We start from the raw sequence: 16,808 nt of genomic DNA on the forward strand, positions 1-16,808 counted from the left end.
CCAGTATCTATTAATACATGCTCAGGCAAACCACTTTGCTCAGCTGTACTGACTTTCCTAGAAGCTGCCACGTGCCATCACCCTGAGTGTTGCCTTTCCTTTCTGTGCCTTAGCCTTCCAATCTGGTCTCCCACCAGCTTGCAGACGAAGCCTGTACATAAGCACATACATAGTAGATGGTGTCTGGTGTGCTACACTCTGCAATGTCACTGTGCAACCTGATTCACTGTGTTGAAAAATTGATAAATTTAATTGTGTTTAACAATCCTCAGAATTTTAAATTCTTTTCTGTTTACATTGAAAAACCCCTGTATCATATCACATTAGAAATATCTTTTTTTTTTTTTTTTTTCTGTTCTGGGGATTGAACTCAGTACCTTGTACTTGCCAAGCAAATGCTTATTTTACTGAGCTATCTCCCCAGCCCAGAAATAGCTTCTTTTCATAAAAACATCTGACATACTTTGTTATACATTTTCTTCAGCACCCAGTCTTGCACTGAGTATTTGCATGAGTGAGAAATACTGATCAGTGATGTGTGCCTAATGTAATTTTCTCATCCATAAAGCAATGTTTCTACTAACGTACAATTCAGTAAGCATAGGACTTAGGGAAGTTAGATCTTGCTGTAGCCATAGCACTGGACAAGTATTCCATGTTTGGCTATGAGGATATCCCTATGAGTACATAATGGGGGTAGTTCCTGTGAACACACCAAGGCATAGCACTGTTTTGAGATCAGTGATACTAAACATTGTGTTTTAAGAAGTGATGGTAGTTGGGACAAACACATTAGCTAGAGCATCTATGTACAAAATATGAGAATGGAACCTTGAAGACAAAAACCTTTCAAAGCCTATATAACTCAAGTTTAAAATACTAAAAGTATTTTTCATATTCCAACAAGAAGCTATTCTGTGCCACACCAATAATGTACCTAATAATAATTTTCTAATAGTGGGAAAACTGTATTTTAGCTAGTCATTCTTAAAGAGTATAAGGATGCATCCATTAGCTCCAGAATTCCATTATCTTTGAAGTCTGTTATAATTTCTTTGGTTTATATACGTGTTGCAAGTATAAATATTCAGCATTTTAACAAATCAATTCACAGTCTGACTAGAAAAATCATGTCATGATTGCTCAAATGTTGATGTATTTATTTCCCATAAAAATTTTATACATATGTCAGGAAAAATGACAAAAATGCACTCTGCCATAGAAGCACTAGAAAAAAACAGGCAAAAATTGTCATGATCAGTGTTATTGGAAGTCTGGAAAATAGAAATTTATAGCAGTCAAGCAAATGCTTAAATCTTGGAGGTACCTACAACCCAATAGGATTACTTAATGGAGTTTATCTTACCCTCTTTCCAGGCTCCTCCCCGTTAGCAGTAATTTTTGAGGATGGCAGCCTACATTTCTGTGTTTTTCTTATTCCTGAAGGAGTCATGGCTCCATAGAAAGGGTTGTTGAAAGCCTTGGAAGGTAAATGAACAAACTCCTGCTACCTGGGATAAATGATTGGCATTGGGGAGACAACACACACACACATGCATGCACACACACATGCACACAGGTAGAAGCCTAGGAGAAGCAGCTGCAGAGTGGCATAATTTGGAGAGTAAGGCTTAAAAAGCTGTGCTTCATACTGCAGACTGCAGAATGGGCATGTCCACACCCAGAGCAGAGTGCATGCTTAGAAAGATGCTGAGAAGCTGCCACAGTCTTACCTCTTACAGATCTGAACAACTAGTCCAGTCAGGTCAGTATGTGAAGCCAAATTCACTGTTGCAAACAGCTGGATATTTGTACAAGGAATGTTCTACCTGCAAAGGTGGAAAGGGTGTTTCATATTTTTCCTTATTGTTCCCAGGAATTTGTTTAAAACAGAAAAAAAAGCTGTCAGACTACTAACTGAGTACTAAGGTAGTGAAGCAGAAACTTCATAAACTACACACACACACACAAATACATTTTTTACAAGAATACTTTTTAAAAGTCACTAAGCAAACAAGTATAATCCAAGACAACCAGCAACAAAAGCTGAGGAAGCAAATTTCCAGAGTTGCCACACTATACTATTTAAAATATCAAGTTTATAAAAATAAAAAGTGATATGACATAGAGTCAAGAAAGCTCACTCACACGAAGGAATCCACAGAAGCTGTCCCTGAAGACTTACGAACATTGAACTTCTTGAAAGGGGCTGAATACTCAAATGGAAATTCTGGTGAAAAATACATTTGCCCAATTCCAGTTTTTAAGTAATGTACTAAAGGATTTAAATGAGAGTAGCAAAATCATATTATTAATCATAATAACATTGAATTATCAGTAATAGCACAATTCAAAGACACTGAACTACGGAAAGGATAAAGAAACAAAGTTAAAGCTACATTGGTTGAAATGATGAAGTTTGAGAAGGAGAAAGGAAGTGAAATGAGTAGTGACTAAAGGACCCATTCATTAGACATGACCAAACAAATACAAGAGTTCTGGAGGAAAAACAGAAAAAATACTAGAGTAAATGACGTTTGAAAACTCCGTATTTTAAGGAAGACATGAATTTAAGGTCTAAGAAGTTCAGCAAAATTTTAGGAGTATGAATCCGGTTCACTGAGAACAACATTTAAATCAAAGTGTACAAAGATTAAAGTCATTCCACATGTACAAGGGGTCTTTAATAAGATTAATAGCCAGTTGCTTATTAGAGGTGGTGGAGGCAAGAGACATTTTAAAGTGCTGAAACGAATTATTAACAAGGAATTCTGTATCTGACAAAGTATAAAGGATAAATGCCTTATCAGATAAAAATTAGAAGAGCTGTTTTTCACATGCCTTCCATATGAAAATGTTAAAAAGAGCACTGCAGTGTAATCAGTATATTTTTCTTTATAATGTTTGTTTCCTAAATGACTTTTAAAACAATTGCATAATTAAAAATTTTTGTTAAAAAGTTCACAATATATAAATGTAACCTGTGATAATCTAATGGGAATAGACGTGGCATAGGAGAATTTTCTTCTGCTGTAACAACTGAAATTTATATTAATGTAAAGATTATTTTAAATTTAACATGTGGATTGTTACAAATTGTAATTTCGGGAGTAACTTAAGAAAACTTAAAGTATATGGAAAAAATGAGAAGGGAATCAAATTGTACGTAGAAATCTAAATGCAGTAACGGAAAAACAGAAAAGATGTACCACATACAGAAAACAAGTTACAGAACGACAGAAATCAGTTCTTTCCTGTTGCTCCTTTGGTTGTAAATACATTGAAGGTTCTAGTGTGAAGCAGAGGCAGGGAAAATAGATTTAACAGTGTGCCTAAATGCAAAATTCCCTTTAGATTGTAGGACAGCATAAATGAATAGGATACTTAATGGGGATGATAACTAAAGGCAGGTAAGCAATTAGGACAAAACCTAGCTACAGACTAATAACTAAGAGCATATACGTAACACTCCACTATCAACAGTATACACATTCTTCTAACCTCACAGGCAATATTCAGTACAGGCCAAAGTTGAGGCAGCATTTTCAAAAATTGAACTCCGCATTTCCGGTGGCAGTAGCATTAATCTAAAAAGTAGTAATACAAAAAGCTGGACAATATGCACAAAATTAATTCACCTAAACAACCAAGATACAGAGAAGAAATAAGGGGAATTAGGGAAAAAAATCTACATACTCCAATTTGTGAGGTGCCACAAAAACAACACTTAGGGAGCTATAGTGATGTGTGCCCGTTTGTTTGTAAGTTTCTTCAACCTCAGCGTCCTGAGTTCATACTTAAGGCATTGGAAAAAAGTGTAAACCATACCCAAAGCTGGCATGAGGATGGAAATAGAAAGCAGAGCAGAGGCAAAATAGCAGAAAAACAAATGAAACAAAACTTGTTCCTGAAAAAAGTCAGTGACGAGCCTTTAGGTAGAATCACTGAGAAAAAGTCATACTACTAAAATAAAAATGAAAGAGAAAAAATTAGCCCCTAACAAAAAGGATTATAAGAGGTTACTATGAGTAACACAATACCAACAAATTAGATAACCTAGATAATGTGGATGAATTACGAGAATCACCCAAAGTACTGAAACTTAGGAAGAAATAAAATCTGAGTAGGCTTATAACAGCTTTTTAAAAATCAGTTTTCTTTAAAAAAATTCCCCAAATGAACAAACCAAGGCTAGATATCTATATTGCTGAAGTATGCCACATTTTTAGTATGAATATAATCCTAATTTAAAAAAAAATGAAACACAACATTTCCTAATTAGTTCTATGAGGCTAGTATTACCTTGATTCTAAAGCCAGGCAAAGATACAAAGAGATCACAGACCAAAATCGTATATAATAATGCATGGAAAATTCCTCAGCCAAGTACTGGCAAACCTAATCCAACAACACTGTAAAAGTCTACGCTGTGTAAGCAAGTGAGATTTTTCCAGAAATGCAAAGGTGGTTCAGCGTATGAGGAAAGTGTAGCCTCAACACTGCGTTATAGAAAGAAATGCAGAACTGACTACAGAGTGCTGCTGTTGGAGAAAAAGCATGTCTCCAAATTCAAAACCTCATGATTTTAAAACAAAGAAAAAATACCTCAATAAATTGGAAACTAGAGAACTTTTTCAACCTGAGCAGAGGCATTTGTGAAGAAGTTTGGCTCACATATTCAGTGGTGAAAGATGCAAAATTTTTGCCTAAAGTCAGGAACGTGATTATATATTTATATGACTACTAATGTAATACAACCAATATGTGCATGCCAGTGATGTGTACAGTCCACAAGAGGAAAGTAGGAAGGTAATTCCAGTTGTAGATTAAAAATGAATAAAATAGGGGTAAATGTAATAAGAGAAAAATGAAAGAAAAGTTGAGAAAATATAAATGGAAAAACAATATCCTTAAAATGGCAGTACTCTCCAAAGTGAAATACAAATTCAGTGGTCTGTTAAAATCCATTGGCTTCAGCCTGTAATCCCAGCACACAGAAGGCTGAGGCGAGCGGATTGTTGCCAGGTTAAGGCCAGCTGGGGCTACAAAGTGAGTACAAGGCCAGCCTGAACGGTATACCAAGACTATTTCAAGAGGACAATTTCAAAAAAGAAGAAACCCATTTGAAGACAGGCTCACATTTGTGGCTCTGAAATTTGCTATAATGCTTCCTTAGTTAGAAAATTATACTGACAGCTACTTGGTACTGAACAAAGAGTAGCCTTACATTAAAGTAATAGAACTTAAGTGTCAGCCCCGCCCCCAGGGTGACTGCGCCTGGGCGTGGTGGTGCACACCTGTAATCCCAGCGCTTGGGAGGCTGAAAAGAGGAGAGTCACTATGAGTCCAATCCACATAGTAAGACCCTGTAGACCTTGTACTAAAATATAAATAAAGTAATAGAACTTAAAATCCCAAAAAGTACCCATAATTAGTTATTTACTGATTTTAAAAAATAGCTTCTGCAACAGATGATTCTTAGACCATTGAAGGAAATAGAATTCATGGGAAAAAAGAAGGAAATTGTACCTTTATCTTGTGCCATATATAATAAAGTAACTTAAAATGGATCAAGCTCAATGATTAAACTTAGTAAGTCAGCATATAAAACACAAGAAACAGAACTTTAAATCTTCATGACCTTAGATTTGGCAGTGGGCTTTTAAATTGGGCACCAAAATAAAAAATCACAAAAAAATGGATAAATTGGACTTCATCAACATTAAAAATTTATGAAAACATTATTGAAAGTGTGAGAATACAGCCTTCAGAAATACAGAAAATATTGACTGGGACGTCTCATAATGATGTAGAATATATACAGAACTCTTACAAAATAATAAAACAAAATCTCCATAAAAAAATGCTTGTTATTATTCAGGATGGCTCTCTTCCTAATATTTAATGAAGCTCCAACCCCAGTACAGCACTTCTAAATGTGACTCTAATTGGAAAAAATGAGTTGATACATACACAGTCAGTTTAGGTGAGATCATACTGCAATAACACTTCAAACATTCCATCATTCTTCCTGTTTTCTGAGGCGTGTCCAGCAGATTTGTTCTGTTTCCATAATGTGTCTTCAAAAATGGTGAAATGCTGCTGCCGAGTGTCATCCAGTGGAAAGGCAAACTTGTGAGAACACGGTGTGCCTTCACCTGCATGATTCATGGGACGTGGTACCATGCAACTTTTGGCTCTTTCCCAAAGGAAAAATGACCATGAAATGTGAACATTTGAGGCATCAAATCAATTCCAAGGTAATATGCAAGCACTATTGAAAGTGTGATACTTGTAAGAATATAGCCATGAAGTTTTAAGATAATGTGGCCATGCAAGTACCTTGACTTTTTATTTTTAACCTGAAATACATAAAAAATACAAGTTTCTATTGCTTTAGCCCAGTAGTTTGTAGTATGCAGCAGCCTTAGGAAATTAATACAGTGGGCAAAGAACTTGAATAAAAATTACTATAATATATAAATAATAACAATCATATGAAAAGATGGTCAGTGCTGTTCTTAGGGAAATCTAGCAAAATCACAGTATTCAATAAGAGACCATTTCACAAGTTTCAAAATATGCATAATTTAAGGAGAAATGAAAGAATATTGGAGAGGGTAGAGAAATATTGAAGCTTGTTGGAAAGTGGTGAGCACACTAGATAGTTTAGTGGTTCTTCAAACACCCTATAATCCAGCAGTTCCGCTCCTCTGTATGTACCCAGGAAAATATAAAATGGTGTATATATTAACCTGTGTGCAAACAGTGGTAGTATTCATTATTTGCTACAGGTAAAACAACACAAATATTCATTAGTTGATGATAAAATGAGTGTACCCACGTAGCAGATTATTCAGCCATTAAAAGAAATGAAGTACTAGTATACTTCATACTATGAAGTGACCATGAAACTATGCTAAGTAAAAAATCTAGACACAAAAAGCCACATGGTATATAATTTCTTTTATATACTCTGAGTAAGAAAATTTATAAACCAAAACAAATTGGTAGACAATGGGATTAAAGAATGTAAGTTAGTTTTCTGTTGATGTGTTAACTCAGCTAGAAAAGGAAAGATGTTAGCTAAAAGTTTCAAAAGTATCAAACCACAGTCAGCTTCCTCTGATTTTTTATGCCCTTAGCAAGACAGAACATGCCAGAAGGATTTGGTGGAGGGAAGCTCTGTGTCGTGTGGCAACTTGGAAACAGGGTGAGGGTGAGAAAATGGTGCTAGGGATAAATGCGCCCTTTACAGATACCCATGCCCTGTGCGTTGCTTCCTCCAGGAAGGCCTTAATTCAGCTAATGCACTTATCAGTGGATTGATGAGGTCATTGTCTGCATGATCAAATCGCTGTCCCAAAGCCTCACCATTGAATACATGGCTAAAAGTCAATTTTATATTAACTATATTTAGCACCATGATGTTGTACATACAGTAGTCCTCTGGATTTTAGATTACAAATTATATTCATCATGACTGAATTTATAGATTTACAGGTATAATGTAATGTTCATAATCATAAATTCTTTTTGAGAAATGAGGCCTTGTTCCTACATGTGTATTTTTCCTCTCATTTTGAATAGATTTATTAGTGTAATGGACAAGAGGAAATGGGCAGAAAGCAGGATAACTTAGCTAATATTGAAAAAAGATAAAATGAGAACATGAGATTAATAGTTTCTAATTCTGATATTTTTGTGGATAGGTTTGGGGTATACAAAACTGTGTTTGGTTGATTCATTCAAATGCAGAAGAATTCCAAGATGATAAAGCACACTTTGCTTGTCACTGGAGAAGGGGAGTAGCTATAGAAGATGTCTTTAACTGGTGATTGCTCATAGCTCAGCAGGCTTTCAGCTGATCACAAATAAGATGCAGCCTTATGTTGAGTTTTTTTTTTTTTTTTTTGAAGTCCTGGTATTTCACTTACCTATGATCATGCAACATTTATTTTATTAATGTATTTAGTACAGGGTCTACAGGGTCTCACTATAGAAATTGGACTCATAGTGATTCTCCAGTTTTCAGCCTCCCAAGTACTGGGGTTATAGGCACATGCCATCATGTCCATTCTCAATCACTGTCTCAGAGTGCCACGGGGGATGGGGCCAGTACAGCATGCTGGGATCTAACCCCGGCCCTTGAGCTCTGCCTAAGCAGGTGCTTTAGTGCACTGAGCTGTCTAGCTGGCCCTCAGTGTAACTACATTTTTGCTCTATGACTTCTCAGGGAAAAAATATTTCTATCTTCAACATATTTTTTTAATTTATCTTATGAAAGGACAAATAACCTAAAAGAGTGATCCCGTACATGAAATAGAAGAAACAATTGCTTAGCGCTTAGGGAGTACAATTTGTGAAGTGTGTTTGTAGTACTTAGCTCTATCAAACATGCCCTATTCAAATTTCTGTTCTAGCTTATCTTAAAATTGTTTAAATTTTGTATTAGCTCAGATAATCTTAAATTTTAAAATAGCTTTTTAAATCTTCATTATTACAAGTACTGAGTTTTATAAGAAATATTAAAACCTGACATTACCACAAGTTTACATCAATTTTTACTTTTTCAAAAGACTTGGGGTAATAGTTTTGCTTCATTCCTGTGTCCTATCATTGGCATTGAGGTATATTCTAACTTAAAAGTCAGCAATTTTTATCAATTATCCTACATTCTATTTGCAGAACGCATTGTGTACAGCCTTCCCTGTATATTAAATGGTGTCTTCCAAAGAGCTCCATAAATCTTTTGTGAAAAAGATGACATAACATGAAAAAGATGAGGAAAACTGAGATGCAAATTTTAGTTAAATGTTAACATTTTTGTGTTATTGATAAAAACCATTTAACTGTGTGTTGCTGTTTTTGGCTTTAAAATAGTGTAACTACCTAATGTAAGCAAATTGTGGAATATAGAAAATATATTTTACATGTGCGTTTCAGTCTCACAAAGTTTTTTTCCAGCTAGTTTTTCCCTTGAAGAACAGAAGATCCAAAGAGGAAAAACTTTCTGGCCCTGGTTTAGAATGTGAAATAGGGTTAACTTAAGGACAAATCAACTGTTGCTTAAAGTCTCCAAGTACTACCAAGAACAGCACTTCCAAGAAAGTGCCTGAGCACTCTTCAAAGTCCAAGGTATCTGTATTACTTTACCCCTTTGGCTTGGGAGGTGGGAGGTGGGGGTGTTATCATACTCTTCCTGAAAATGAAGAAAAAAGGCATAATTTGCCTTGATGACTTTATTCCATATTTCACTCATGTCAGTCAATATTAATCATATAAAAGGGTCATCTTAGTTCCAGTGTACATAATTATTTGGCATATAATTCAAGTTTGCCCTGGGCTAGATGTTAGTAGATAAAAGAAGAAAGACATAGCCCCTGATTTCAAGCAGGTATGAAGAATTAACAGTGCTTACTTCCTTCCTGTATGCCAGCCAAGCCTTATGAAGTTATTGCTTCTTTAGTTCTGGATATTATAACTCAAATTTAGGTAACCTTATTGCAGACTGAGAAAGTGCTACTAATAGTGGAAACCTTTTTCCAGGTAGTATCTTTTTAGGGTCTAGGAAAAACAAACACATAGCCAAAATCTTAATGCTCTAATATTAGAAGTATACACTAATTAGCATCTGCTGTGGCATTGGACTAAATTCAAGCCTTACTGAAGAAAGAAAACTAGTAGTGATTTTCACAAATATAAGCATCTTTCTCTTTTATCCCACTTCTAACATTTTTCATCATTCTTCAGAGCACAGTAAAAAAGGAGTTAGAAGGGAACATTACATTACTACAGTAATGTATCTTATGGTCTTCCGTTCCAAATATACATGGCTGTTATTCTGGACATTTTATAACATCATTTAGAACTTTTTTGCCCAGATTTAATACTAAATTGGAAGGTGTATTTTCCCAAGTGTAATTTTACTTTATAGAAAGCAATCTATAACTAGCTACAAGAAGAGTTACCTCCAAAACTTAACATTTTTGGACTGATATGATTATATGGCAGTGAAATATACAGAAACTGCAAGTTATCCTGCCTTGGGTTGTTAGATATCAAATAATAAAAAAATAAGATGTTTAAAAGTTTTCTATTCTGAGTTTATGTTAATTCTATTTGAATATTGAATCTGAGAGACTGTGTCACTGTACTGTATCCGCATAAGCTTTAGTAATATCTCAGTAACAAAATTAGAGTTGGAATAGTTTGTTTCAGTTATATTCACATCCATCTTGAGAAAGTATTAGGAGCAGTCTACCCTTACTCATTTTTTCTGCAACTTCTAACAAAAGAGTAACTATATAAAATTTTAGATTGTCCAGAAAGACATTTTCAGATCAACCTGATCAAGGAAAGCTCTCCAGCAAGGGAAGCCAGCACCTTGGGTAACAGCTATGTATTTGGAACATGTAAAGGACAGAATAGAACTAGACACTAATCATAACTTTTTAAAAATGCATTCCAACAGTAACCTTGATTTTTAATATTTAATTATTATTTCAATAATATTTTATTCTAAGAAAAAGAGAAGTATCACAAAGCCTATATGAACAGCTTCTGTTACACTAAAGACATATTACACCAAATTTGCAAAGAAATAACAGACATTATACTGTACTCTTCACCAAAACAAATAATGAAAAACTGGAGTCCCAGTTTACCTAAGGTCGTATTAGCCCTTAGACAGGCAGACACACAAATAGAATGATCTCACTCTATTTTTCAGTTATTTAAGACAGTTGCATGAATATTTAAAAGTTGCTTCAAAAGCCTCATCATTATAAAGTATATTATAGTGATTAAAAAAAAAAACTTCCTAAACAAATCTCTTCCACCTTTATTCTCAATGAGAAATAATAGAATTTCCCTCTCACTTTATTGAATTCCCTTCTAGCCTTTTATTTGAGTGAAATGATTTTAGTTGCTCCTTAATGAACTTCGCTTTCCACTTTTTTTGGGGGGTGGGACTGGTACAGCATGTGGTGCCATTGATTGAACCATGATCCCTGCACACTTGCCTAAGCAGGAGCTTTAGACCACTGAGCTATCTCACCAGGCCCTGCTTTCCACACTTTGGAGAGTATTGGTTACAGTGTTTTACTTTTTAATTTTAGCCCCATTCATTACTTGATCTGAACTGAAGCTTCTAGGGAACACCTCCTATGCTTTGGAATTCATAATGTTTGTAGCTACAGAAGTTCAAAAATTAAGTGGAGAACTTTCTGGAAGGGTTTAAGGAAATTGAGGAAATACATTTGGGTTTCACATGTCTCTTGTCAAGAAAGCCTTGGATTATTCCCACTTTTCTTCCTATACCAGCAAGTGTAAGTCACAATGAACCTGGAATCCTATTACCCCTTAGAAGGACTGTGCCACAGAGAAAACAGGAGTATAAAAGACTGAAAGTAGTGGTGTAAATTCTTGGACAGGGACTCGCACATTTCTTTAGTGATATAAATCAATCTTCTAGAACTGAAGGTTGATAATAAAGGTCCATGACATCAGAAATTCTTTTTTTGTTGTTTTTCCCTGTATTTTTAGGGAAGAAACTGGTTCAGGGTCTCTGGGATTACAGGCATGCATCATCCTGCCCAGTCTTGATAGCTGTCTGAGCTTGCCCTGGGAACAGGGCCAGCACAGCAGGCCCAGGGATCAAACCCCTGACCCCTATGCCTGCTTGCAGACACTTTAATCTGCTGAGCTATTTGGCTGGCCATATCAGAAATTATTCTATGCTACTATTGAAGCCCTGCAAAAGATTTGTCCAAAGATCTACACGAATACCCTAAATGTCAGTTCACTATTCACCAGTTTATTAATTGCACTGTGATGCTGTACTGCCCTATAGGTTCACAAAAGTGAGAGTCAAACTTGAAAGTTTAATGTGTTTTTCCTTTCAACAAAATTTATGCAAAAAAATCATACAAGAAGCACAGAAAAATAAAAGAGCTGTTACTAAGATGGGAAGTAGGACTAGCAGATGACTGAATGAGGCATTACAGAAGGAAAGTTAAAAATTATATATGAATTGATTTAACCAGAACAATGAATAGGAAATTAAAGGCTGGTAGAGAAAATTTGAGAATATCCAGACATTCCTGAGGGAAAATAAAAACTTCAGAACAGGAAAGACAATAAAATGTGAAGTTCTGTATTATTTCTAATATTTTTTCGTTTTTCTTTTTACCATTTTGCATTCTCTTTAAGTAAGAAAAAAAAGTTAATCAAAAGGAATTGACATTCTTGAGGAAAAGAATCAGACACTAAAAGCAGTAATAGAAATGTAAAAGAATGTTTTTCTATAATAAAAACAATCTTGAAATGGTAGGATAAAATGGCTCAAAATATTATAGATTATGCAAGTGTAAGAAGTTAGGTCCAAGATACACCCTCATGAAATCATTAAATTTCAAAGCTACATTTAAAAAAAAGAATGTAGCCTAGAGGGAAAAGAAACTCATTTGGTAAAAACGGAGAGAAGAGTTGTGTTAAATCTGTATGGCCAAACTTTTAAGTAACTGAACCCATAATGAGGGGACACTTGAGAGTTTTAAGGTAATTGTAGTGACCTTAATATTCTGTATGTATTTCATGTGTGGCAGCTTTGATTTCTTGTGCCCTTACTATGTATCATCCTTACACTTTTCTACGAAAAAGGAGTTATTCAAAACTATACTTTAATGAACTTGTGATTAATATAAGGATTCAAAAAGCAAGTAGGCCCTTTGAGCTCAATGAGTATTGATACCACTGAAATACTGAAGATTTAAACATGGTTGTGAATAAAGTAACTAACTTTAAAAACCATGAAAACAATATATTTTAAAATTTCAGTAAGAGCATTTAAGAATTTCAGTAAACAAAAACTTAATATTGCATAACTCTACAACTTACACTAAAAAATTGCACAAGGAAGAAAATTTTGCAATATACCTTGCATTAGATAAAATTGTATCAAAAATGAATTGTAAAAGATAATTGAACTATTTTTCTAACGTAAAAATTCATTACTTTATGTTTCAGCATAATTCTATGAATTCCAAATCACTGGATAAAAAGCAACATTAACCTCATATTAAACCTTTTACTAAAGTTGGAAGAATACATAAAGAGCTTTCCAAATTGAGCAGACAGCGTTCAATTAAAAATTATAGAAGACTGGAACAGTTGCTTCTCCAGAGGAGAAAGAGTATTGACAAACACATAAAAAGATAGATTTATTCGTCACTAGAAAAATGAACGTTAAAAGCACAGTGACATAGGACTGTACTATTAGAATGACTAAATTTGGTGATATTGATTATACCAACCATGAATGAAAATACAGAGGAATTCATGTACTCATTTCTGGTAGGATCTAAAATGGTAAAACCACTTTAGAACGCAGTTTGACGGTTAAAGTTACTGAAGAGCTGCTGCACACTGCAGCCTTTTGAGTCCTGGACATTTACCCACGAGGAAGAAAAGCATCTGTGTACATAAAACACCAGTTAACTGCCAGTGTTGTAGCAGCCAGAAACTGGGAACAATCCATATCTTCATCAACAAGGAAATGCGTACACACTAGAATACTATGAACAGTATAAAGAACTGTTGTTACAACAGCATGGATAAATCTCAAAATAATTATGCTAATTCTTAGAAAGTGTTTCATTGCATTCATAATAGAATTTGAGCAAATACAAAGCTACAATAGCAGATCAGTGAATGTCCGAAGAGTGGCGAAAGGCTGCAGGCAGGCATTACATAGGGCCTGGGAAAGCTCCAGAGGTGTGAAGTCAGAGGTTAAAGTATCAGCTCATATACTCTAAATACCTGTGTCCTTCTAGACCAGTTATACATCTAGAGAGCTGTGGAAAATGAAATTCACTTCTCAAAGAACAGAGAAAATAAAAGAACTGAGCAAAAATGATAGGCAAATGTTTATTGATACAGTGCAAAAACAGTCAAGTATTCATAGTAGCAAAACTAATGCATCATATATTATGGTTCATTTTATTTGCCTATTAGAGAACAACTGTTATAAGTAGAAGAAGTTATCAAAAATTAAGAAAAAAAATTCACTGGGAGATTTTAACACTTCAATTTTTGACACAGTAGACCAGAAAATTACAATGTGACACTTCTATAATAAAAATGTTTCTAATAAGAACAGTTGTTCTTAAACTATCCATAAAACAGAAAATACCATATTTTATAATGAAACAAAAGATGCAATGCTATCCTACCAATATATACATACGATAACTTAGTAAGAGGAGCTGCAGAGATAGCTCAGCAGTTTAGCACCTGACAAGCACAAGGACCCAGGTTCTATCCTGATACCACATTTTGTGCTGGCCGCTCCACATGCAACCCGCCTTCCAAGACCAGGTGTGGTGGTGCACACTTCTAATCCCAGTGCCAGGGAGGCTGAAACAATATCACTATTGAGTGTGAGGTACATAATGAGACCCTGTACCAAATACATAATAGTAAAAAATAAGAGTGTCAAATCTTTATAATACAAATATTTCGTACTTTCATGTTTTTAATGTTACAAACATGAATTACAGTTATGATTTATATATAAAATTTTTGGAATTCATGTGGAAATTTTAGAATAGAGTGTGAAATTCAGTGATGAATACAGCACACGAGATCAATATGAGATTAAAGAATTTTTTTCTCTTAGTTATAAAAAAAAACTTAAAAATTACTTGAGAAACTAACTTGAAACCTCATGCTGTACATAATTACTTGTAAGTATTAATGTGTACCAAAGATATGTTAGATGCTTAAATTACCCTAAAATCAACTGAAGAATTTAAGATAAAAGACGAGTTTATATGGTGTGTGAGTATATTACATTTGTTTTGCCATTTATTCTTTACATAGAAAGCTCTTTGCTGTTTATTAATAACAGTGAACATAAAATGAAAGCAAAGATTTCACAAAGGCTATAAGAAACAGTAACAATTCTAGCAGCATCATGTAGGACCTTCAAAGTAGAAATTATAAAATAGAAATACCCTGTTCCTAGATCAGAAGACTGAATAGTTTTGAGAAATCAATTTTTTATAAATTCCAGTGAAAACTACAGTTGGATTTTAATGTAATCAAACAATTACAGAGCATTCACTTTAAATAAAAATTTCTCACCTAGCAAGATAAGTACAGTCATGAAAGTATAAAGGAAATTGTGAAAATGGTGAATAATTATCTCAGAATAATCAAATTAGGGTGAGTTTTGTTTTCCTTCACAATGGTAATTGGGTCTTTTTTTGTGGGGAGTATTTTAGTTTAAGATGCTTAAGGTCACAGTACTAATGATATAGTAAAGGACTACCGTAGTCATTTCACAAAAGCCAATCTTTAGAAAAGTACACTTGGGACCAGCACTTCTCAAAATCAGTACTTGAATAGTCTTGCCTAACATTTGGGATTGAAGCAATCAAGTGGCAAAGGCAGTAGGTGCAGAGCTCAGGAGAGCTGCGCCCGCCTGAGTGAGGCGTGGAGGGCATGAGTGCTGAACAGGCTCTGCGGCTGTCAGGTTTCAGTCGCAGTCTGAAGGGAACGCAGCACACCCAGAGCTGGCTTTCCTGTGTGTTTCAAGAGCACCTCAAAGAGGCAGAGAGTGAATGAAGGAATACAGGCAGGTAGAGATCACACATTTGGGAAGAAACATCAAGAACATGAAGCATCAGAAAGGAAAAGACTGGACGTTTAGGTTCCTGTGTGTGTTGGAGTGGAAGGAAACATGAGGGAGCTTTAAATATTATGCTCTTATTATAATTTATTGATTTATAGAATATTCCTGTTTTAAGATAATTGAACAGACTCAATGGGTGCTGTGTTTCAGTTTTTGCCTTTTAAGACAAATTCGTCACCTTTATTGTGTTATTGCATGTCCTTGTCCTTTTAGGAAATGGGAAACATTTGCCAAGGACAACAGTGATGAACTTCTTTCTTCCTTCACTAGGACATTTGTTTTATTCAGTACCATCACCGCTTAAAAGCACACTTTCTGTCCATCCGCCTACACTGGCTTTTTTTTTTTTTTTTTTTACACTTTGGACAATTTTTTCAGCTTTAAAGATAGTTTCACATTTTACTTAAATTTATTTAGTATCTTTAAGAATTTGAGGGTCATTCACCAGACTCTCATGATTCTTAGAGGACTATTTGTTCTAATTTTTAATAGGAAAAAGGAGTTCAAAAGAAGAAATAAGGCAGGGAAAAAGAGGAGAAAGGGAAAGCAAGATTTAAAAAAAATGGCTATAATAGATGTTGTTCTTTAAAGGTATCTAAATTAGAGACTTCAAAATTAGTTTGACAAATATATGAGGCATAGTTGAAAACTACAGTGAATGTTTGTGTTGCTCAGATATGTGAAGGACATTGCCACTCACCTCATTTTCCTTACCACTTTCTGAAGCAAATCTGAAAGTTTTCTTATGTGACCATCTTTGTGAGATGATCTTAATACACTAAGTGCTGCTGCCCAGTGGCATCCAACAGAAAGGCAGGCTTGTAAAAACAGCATAGTGTGTCCTCACCCACTTTATTCACAAAAGCTGGCACCATGTGAGCTCTGGCTGTTCCCCAATGTAAAAATGATCATGAAGTCCGAACATTTTGAATCCATTACAGGTATCAAGTCAGCCATGTCATTTCAAGAAAATTACTGAGATCTTCCAGAACTCCCTAAGAAAGTGCCAAGAGCAGTGAAATAAAGGGGACAATATTGAGAGGGTTTAATGGCAATATATTTTTTATCATAATAAACTGTCTCATTGCTATTTGTTTCTCAATTATATATAT

The 16,808-nt window shown here is 34.8% G+C and overlaps 1 long non-coding RNA gene across 2 annotated transcripts in view; it reads left to right on the forward strand.

Moving 5' to 3' along the window:
* The first annotated feature begins 8,521 nt into the window (after positions 1 to 8,521).
* The window catches only part of LOC111817204, a 20,903-nt gene continuing 12,616 nt past the window's right edge, over positions 8,522 to 16,808 (forward strand). For both annotated transcript variants that reach the window (XR_002821454.1, XR_002821455.1), the window contains exon 1: positions 8,522 to 9,137. This is a non-coding gene — a long non-coding RNA (uncharacterized LOC111817204). The remainder of the gene's footprint in view (positions 9,138 to 16,808) is intronic.

Source organism: Octodon degus, unplaced genomic scaffold, assembly GCF_000260255.1.
Source record: "Octodon degus isolate 3935 unplaced genomic scaffold, OctDeg1.0 scaffold00051, whole genome shotgun sequence".
NCBI classification, from domain to species: domain Eukaryota; kingdom Metazoa; phylum Chordata; class Mammalia; order Rodentia; family Octodontidae; genus Octodon; species Octodon degus.